We start from the raw sequence: 8,500 nt of genomic DNA, 5'->3' as shown, positions 1-8,500 counted from the left end.
CAAGGTAGCATTCAAACTCAACAGCTGCTCCTTGGAAATCTTTTACAGGGTCTCTATGAGTCTGAACCCACTCGATAGCATCACAACAAACAAAGCAGACAACAAACAAAACAAAACATAAAACAGATTAATGGTACTTCATCAAAGTTCAACAATTTTGTTCATCAGAGGATTATCAAAAAAGTGAAAAGGCAACCAACAGTTTGAGAGAAATTTTGGGAATCAAATATGTGATAAAGATCTATTATCCAAAATATGGCATCCTGATGGGGCAGGCACTGTAGGATAAGTACTGGATCACAAAGTCAGTTTGAACTACAAGGTTTGCAGTTCAAATCCATCAGCAGCTCCTCAGAAACTCTATACAAAGTTGCTATGAGTTGGAATGGACTCAATGGCACTTAACAACATTCAAAATATGTAGCCCTGGCGTGACACTATAGGATAAGCACCAGACTACTAACCACAAAGTTGGTGGTTCAAACCCACCAGCAACTCCTTGGAAACCCTATACAGAATAGCTAAGAGTCGGAACCGACTCAACAGCACTTAACAACAAAATCCCAAATACATGAAAAGCTCTACAACTTACAACAAAGAGGCAAACAACCCAATCAAAATATAAACAAAGAATTTGAACACATGGTTAACCCAAGAGGATAATCAAATGGCCAAGAAGTACATGAAAAGATGTCCAGTGCCATTAGCCATTGCTGTTCTGGGCTGTCACGTTAGTTCTGGCTCATTGTTGGTGTTGTTAGGTACCATCGATTTGGTATCAACTCAGAGCAACCCTATGCACCATAGAAGGAAACACTTCCCGGTCCCAGGCCAACCTAACACTCATTCCTACACTTGAACCTCTTGCTGCTCCCGCCATATTGTTTGTCAAGTGAGTTCTAACTTATAATGACCTTGTACAGGGTTTACGAGGGCAGCTAGTGGGTTTGAACTACTGACCTTGCAATTCCCAGTCCAGTGTCTGTCCTATAGCACCATACCAGGATTCATAGACCATATGACCTACCATATGACCCTGTAATATACAGGAGCAGTAAGGCAGGAATGCAATAGAAACCTCTATACCCGTGCTAACTGCAACACTTTTCACAATAACCAAAAAGTGGAAACCACCAAAATGTCCATCCACAGATGAATGGACAAATGAGTTTCAGTGTACACATACAATGACCTAGTACCCAGTCATTAAGAGAAAGTAATCTGATGCATGCTAAAAGCTGGGTGAGCCATGAAATGATGAGTGAAATAAGTGAGTCAGAAAATGACAAAAACTGTATGATCTCACTTATATGAAATGATTGATGGTTGCCATTGATAGAAAGGAAAGGAAAGGAGAGATTGTTACTTCAGGCAGTAGAATGATTTAGAGAAAAAGGTAATAATAAAGGTTGTACCACTTGAAGAGTATAATCACTGAATTATGCTATAGAACTTGTTGAATTGGAGAATCAATGAATCTCAGGGTTAGAAATGGTCTTGACAGTCAAGTAACTCAGCTTCTTTATTGTGTAGGTAAGAAATTACAATCCGAGACAGGGAGTGTCATATTCTCACTTTGGATTTAGAGCTGACAGGCCAGTTCTGGCTGCTGGACCTCCAGAAAAGAAACAACAAGCCATGAGTCTCTTGTGAATCGGGTGGACCCCAAGAAGAATGCAGGTTTGTGAATCAGCACAAGAGATTATAGTCTAGGCAGTTCAGGAACATTACAAGCAAAGCTTTCCTGTTATGTCACAGGACTCCTGGTGCACTGCTGTAGAATAAGCACTGTACTGTTAACCACAAGGTTAATGGTTCAAATCCACCAGCTGTTCCTCAGAAATGCTGAGTCAGAATCGACTCAGTGACTTTTAACAACATCCCCAGGAAAGATTTCAGCGCATATCTTGGTTCCCACTCCTTCTTCCCCATCCAATAAAGACATAGTCACTGAAACAACTCTTCATGTAACTATGCCTCTGGACCTTTCCAACCCAATTCAGTACTTACTGTCACTTTTCTCTCAAAATTCGCAAAATGCTGAACCGTTTCTGGGAAACAGTAATTGATAAAAGAATAAACAGTACCAACAACAGATATTTGAGGGCAAATGGAGTTGTCATATGGCCTCCTTTTAGTTAAATATTAATATCATTTTCCTGCTGAGAATATTATACAACATGGTCACAGAAATTTCTGCTTACAAGATATTTCTGGGTTGTTAATAAATGAATTCTCATGCTGTCCCTAAGAAGTAAGTCAAAATTATATATTTTTAGTTAAAAATAATCAAAAGAGGAAACTAAGCCTAGAGGCTTTGACTTGCTCAGGTAAGAACGTAGAGGTCCCTGCTCCTTGATTTAGGCTGCGGATGGAGCAATAAGATTTCACAAATTGCTGGTCACCGTACCTGGGCCACCTTAGTAAGTTCAGATTCCAGGTATTATGATGAAATTCACCTAAAACTTGTGCTCGGTTTCCCTCGCATCCTCAGATGTCCTACTGATTGATTGTACAGGGCAGATGACACTGTCCTTTGTTTCTAGAAAAATGGTTTTCATTTCATACTACAACACTTGGGGGTTGTTTTGGAAAAGGAGGTGTTGGTGGCTATGTGCTGTGGAGTCGGTTCTGACTTGTAGCAACCCTGTACAGACTTTCTGAGGCTGTAAATCTGTATGGGAGCAGAAAGCCTCATCTTTCTCCCACGGAGCCGCTGGTAATTTTGAACTAGCTGACCTTGAGGTTAGCATCCAACTCATAACCACTATGCTACCAGAGCTCCTTAGGGATTACTTTAGATAAAGGCAAATATTCCTGGGCAAATCCTGTTTTCACCAGTATCTCAATAAAATGGAAAGGGGCATAATCCAGCAGAAAGATGCACTGGAGTTAGAGTCAGACTGAAATAACAGATGAGCAACTGAAATGATGTGAGACCTTGGGCAACCCAGGTAAGCATCTCTGAACAGCAATTTCGTCAACAGTGTCATGGAGGTTTTCAAAGACACCATTATATTGGATGGTTTGCTCTGGTTTAGATATGATAAATGTGAAGTGTATGGTACTTCACAGTGTCTGTGTGTGTTGAACAAATAGAATTGCTTAGCATTGTTCACAGTGCAAATAATGGCGGAGCCGTTGCAGAGCATACAAGACCACTGAGGCACCTTGCAAAGCTACTCGGCACGAGATCGTTTCAACTCATTGCTCCGTAGAGACGCTGGCATCATGTGCTTGAAACACACATTCAATTCTTCCACAGTATAGTGGTCTAGAGAAAATCACTTGCTACCCAAGTGTGTAGTGAACACATTAGGACAGTTTGTATATTTGGGGACCTATGGTATGAGCAATACAGAATGCATAACTAAGTCCACAGGGCTCTTCCTAGTGATTCGGAGAATGGTTTTAAATGGAAAGCAAACTGTAAAACTGACCCTGTCAGAGGAGGTGGGGGTGGGGCTGGGGGGGGCTGAGATTCTCCTGCTGACTCTAGAGGTCAGGTGACCCTGACACATAACTTTTACTGAGTTGACTATATCTCACTTCCTGTAAGTGCCTGTCCCTCATGCTCACTTTCAAGGACTTGGCCAATCTCCTTTTGTAAATAGAACAATGCTTTATATTTCTCTATAACTCTCGAGCAGCTATATCAATAACGCAGGAAACGCATCTGTCTGGCACAATGAGATTATTTTTCTGATTTCGGTTGACAGTTATGGTAATAGTTTGGCAAACAATCTACTCCACCATCAATGACTGCAGATTACAGCTGTTTTTAAAAATCTCAGCCTCTTCTGGAAACGTGCAAGATTGATTGCACATTGAGAGGGAGATGGAAAGACAGGCGTTAGGCCTTGATGGGATAAAAGACGCTTAACTCTTTCTGGACATAAAAGGCTAAGAAAATATTAGGGGCAATAAAAAGCAGTGTGTCATCTATGGATACACTAGATTGAGAACCAGGTGAGTAATGACAATCTTGAGACGTCATTAGCAGGGATCCTTCTGGCATATTCTAGCATTGTCAGGAGAGCCCCAAGCCACAGGGGAGAGCTTGAATATACATTTCAGAGAAATCCTGGTATACATTGGGAAATTTCCCAAGTCACCTAGGACTAATTGCAATAATATTTACAGGGGGAGGGGATTAAGAAGCAATATCACTATTGCTGGCTCGCTGATCTTGATGAAGACTCACTAGCTAATCATTAATAATGATCCAGTCTTAGGATTTCAATGTTTGTTTATAAGACAATTCATATATTGTCTAAATCTATATTTTCAGAGACTGATAAACAGAAATAAAGTTGATTTTCATACTTTAATAGGAATTGATTAAGTCTTCAGGAGCTTTGGTGGCACCATGGTTAAGTGCTGCTAAGCAAAAGATCGGTGGTTCTAATCACCAGTCACCCACGGGAGAAAGATGTGACAGTTTGCATCGATGAACCTGTATGGGTGGGGGCAGTTGGGTTCTGTCCTAAATTTAGGGTTGCTTGTCAGCATCAACCTCATGGCAGTGGATTTGATTTTGGGTTTTCTTAATTCTTAACAAAACATGCGGTTTTCCTAAAAATCCATCAGAGCTCTAAAGTAGGTCTTATTTCAGATATAATTCCCCCCCTCTGGGATTTTCCTTTTATTCCTGTTCCATAGGAAGCAGAATGCTGATCTTGCTGTTGATCTTTAACCTGGCATTTGGCCAGCCATTGTAATCCAGAGACCAGAAGACAGATGCTGGCTGGGCAAGCCTCCCAAGGTTCCAGGTTTCTTCCTCTCTGAATTGCAAGGTGAAGCCATTTGGAAGTGCACTTGTGAAAGGGAGGACGTGGGGCCGAGTGTGCTCTTCATATCCAGGTGAGTTCATTTGTCTTGTGAACTCTTCACCTGAGGCCCAATTAGTATCCTATTAACCTCCTTAAATATGGAATTACTAAGATCTTAGAATACTCCAAAATGGACTATTAACCAGCCCATTTCCTGGCTCCATCAGATGAAAATGCCAAACTAGGTCATACAGCAGGCGTACCTTGATTAATTTCAGCTCCCTCCCATTGGCCATGATATCATGTAAGTTAAAAGGGACTCAAATTACATGCATTATATCACTGACTGCTTAAACATGGGGTATTTTTTACACATTTACAAATCTAAGCTTATAAGAGCTTCCTTTTTAATGTGACAAACATTTCAAAAGTGCTCAATTGATCAATTATACAAACGACAACTTTCCTTGAATGTGATTTTTACCACACTCACTCTTTAAGATCTAATATGGAAAAAGGTTTCTTTTCCTCAGTAACTACTATGTCAGATCTAAAGATCTTAGAACTAGGCTCTCATCAATATCCGTGGATGCAGGCTGGATTTCAAATACACTGGGAAGCTGCCACTTCTATTCCAGAGCCTGCTCGGAATGGTATTTGCAGATTTAAATGGTTTTGCAACCAAGACTAAAGAAAAGGGGGGTGGGGCCAAGAAAGGAAAGCAACAAGCTTCAAATCCTCTAGGTGCATTCCTAAAGCCTGCCTTAGTAAAGTACTTAAAAAGAAACACTGTCTATACCCGCATCTCATATATATTGGTACAATGTCTTTACCATAGGAATCTTTTGTTTGTTTCCAAGTGTAAAACAGCTTTAGAGACTTATTAGCAGTTTCAAATATTGGAGCCCAGTGTGTCAGAAAAATCTAAATTATAACAAATAAACTTACATGGGGAAGATTTTTTGTTTCTTGCGGTTTATAATGTATCTAATTCTTTATAAGGCTACTTATTTTCTATTGAATTATTTTACTTAGAAATAACAAAATAACTTCTCCAAGCAGCAGTTAGGTTATAATATCACGGTTGGTCCTCCTTTGTGTTTATAACTAATAGGATCACTTACAACAGACCAGGCTTGACACAAACCAGCCCTTTCCAGGCTGAAATTCACTAGGCGGCTTCCCATTTCAAAAATTAAGCATCTAAATAATTCCATGTTTTAACATTCAGGTGTCCCTTTCTATTAACAAACTGTAATGCACCTTTATTTCTAGAATTTTACTAACAAATAATTATGAAAATATTTTATGAAGCATCTTTGAGTTCCACTTTTCTGACAGGGCTTCACAGACACCTACGTCATAAGGAGTGCACAGAACTCCAGCAAGGATCTTCTAAAGGGATCCTTCCCTCCCTCCCCAATTCTCCTCTGAACAGTCCACCCACTCCAAGCCATGAAAGGGAATTGGTTCCTGGCTTAGATAGTGGTGGTAGAATTTGACCTTTTAGTAAATACATAAATAGCATGCTACCGTTAATAAGACTGAAAGATGTAGACTGATAACTTAAGCTACTGAGTCAAAAGTTATCATTTCGTAACTCCACATCTCGACCTTGACGCTTCAGTGAGACCCTTATAACTGTAACATGGCATCCTTTCCTGGACTCAGTCTGTCAGAAAATTACTGTACACATTCTGATGCTTGTTTAAAGACCCTTTGAAGGATTGTTATAGTAGTAAATATGTAAATTCGGTATGTCTGCAAGATGAATATTATCAGGAGGGTTACCAGTCCCTGGAGAAGGATCTCATGTTTGCTAAAGTGGAGGGTCAGAGAAAACAAGTGAATCCTCCAAAGAGATGGCTGCTACATTGGCAGCACAATGGCTTCAGACTTAGCAACGATTGTGCAGTTGGCATAGAAATAAGCAGTGTTTTGTTCAGTCATGCATAGACTTGCCTTGAGTCCGTACTGATTTGATGGAGTCCTGGTGTGGCACTGTGGGTTAATGCGTCAGACTGCAAAGCCATTTGAAATGCAAGGTTGGCGGTTCGAGGTCACCAGCTGCTCCTCGAAAACCTTATACAGGCTCGCTATGGATCAGAACTGACTCGATGGCGCTTACCAACAACAAGACTATGTGATTGCAGAGAGAGAGCACTGGTGGCTCTGTGGTAGAATTCTTGTCTCTCATGGAGAAGTTGTTGGTTATTGTTAAGTGCCATGAATGAATTCCAAACCCTAGCAACCCTATACAAGGTTTCCATGGGTGGTCAGTAGCTTTGAACCACCAATCTTGCAGTTTGCAGTTCAGTAGTGCTTACCTTACTAGTGGTCCATTCATCTCAAGCACAGCCACCACCTGTGTGCCAGTGGAGACCTGTGTGTGGCTATAATGCTGAACAAATTTCAGTGGAGCTTCCAGATTCAGATGGACTAGAAAGGGAGACCTGCAACATACTGCTGAAAATCAGACCATGGAAACACATTACAGATCATAATAGTTGGGTCTCATTGTACATGGGGCACCATGAGTCAAAGGCAACTCAACAGCTGCTAACAACAATCCTGTAAACTCTGTCCCCTTCACTGTGCTGTAAATATAATTGTGTGCAGTCACGCCACTGATGTCTTCCATTCAATTCATGCTGAAGCCTTCCTGTGTTCCAGCATCTGCTTCCACCATTCCTTCCCCAAATCCCCTATGGTTTCCTGGCAACATCATTGGCTGATTTTCCACAAATGGATCACCAGCATATTCTTCCTAGTCTATCTTAGACTGGACACTTCACATCATAGAAACATGCGAGGTTCCTCTGAGAGAGGTGGTAACTGAATTTGACATACATTGATTAGGAAATAAACCTGGATTTCTGCATAAAATGTGAGAATTCAACCATGGAACCACCACTGCCGCAGACACTTACTTAATTGTTGTTGTTAAGTGCCATGGAGTCAGTTCAACTCACAGCAACCCTACATAGGGTTTCTGAGGAGCTGCTAGTGAGTTTGTGAACCACTGACCTTGCGGTTCAAACCAACCTTGAGGTCGCTTGCTTACCCTATGGTGCCACACCAGCTCTCCTCTTACTAAGTAGTAAATGATCATCAAATCTGTTCTGAGACAAACAATGCATTGTGCTCTCTGTTAATCCTGTCCAAAGGTGGATTTCTACATTTCTACAGGCCCAGTGTTTCACCCTGTGAAGCAACTCTCTCTTTCACGCATTACCAGTTTCCTACTTGTCTTCAGTGATTATGACATCATGGCACTTACTGAAGAATCTGAGTTGGCTGGAGAGATTGGTAAATTTGAGATAGTTTTACTCAGTTGATTCACCAAGCTTGTTCATGTATCCTTCCTTTGCCCAGCATCAGAATTTTCTTCGCGTAGGTTAGGTCTGCCTCACCTTACTGTAACAACATTAAGACAGATGAATTTTCTGAAATGAGGCTAGCCAGTGAACTGTGATGCCTGAGTCATTCCATTACTTTCAGAGGTGTCGAGGTGGGTATAATCACTCAAGTGTAGCCATGCTAGACTTTCAAATGGGAAGGATCGGGGACTTGCTGTGGGAGGTTGTTTTCTTGAAGGCAGAACTCCTAGTCTCAGAGGTTCTCTGTGTCAACTGAAGTAAGGCTTTTATAGACTTCATTAAGGTTATTAAAACAATCCCAAAGTGGGTCAAAATGTGATACCAGTTTCATCTGGTTGCCTCCTGCTT

Source organism: Chrysochloris asiatica, unplaced genomic scaffold (genome assembly GCF_000296735.1).
Source record: "Chrysochloris asiatica unplaced genomic scaffold, ChrAsi1.0 scaffold00148, whole genome shotgun sequence".
In the NCBI taxonomy this organism is placed as follows: Eukaryota; Metazoa; Chordata; class Mammalia; order Afrosoricida; family Chrysochloridae; genus Chrysochloris; species Chrysochloris asiatica.
The sequence above is the reverse complement of the archived record's forward strand: the minus strand, read 5'-3'. Positions refer to the sequence as shown.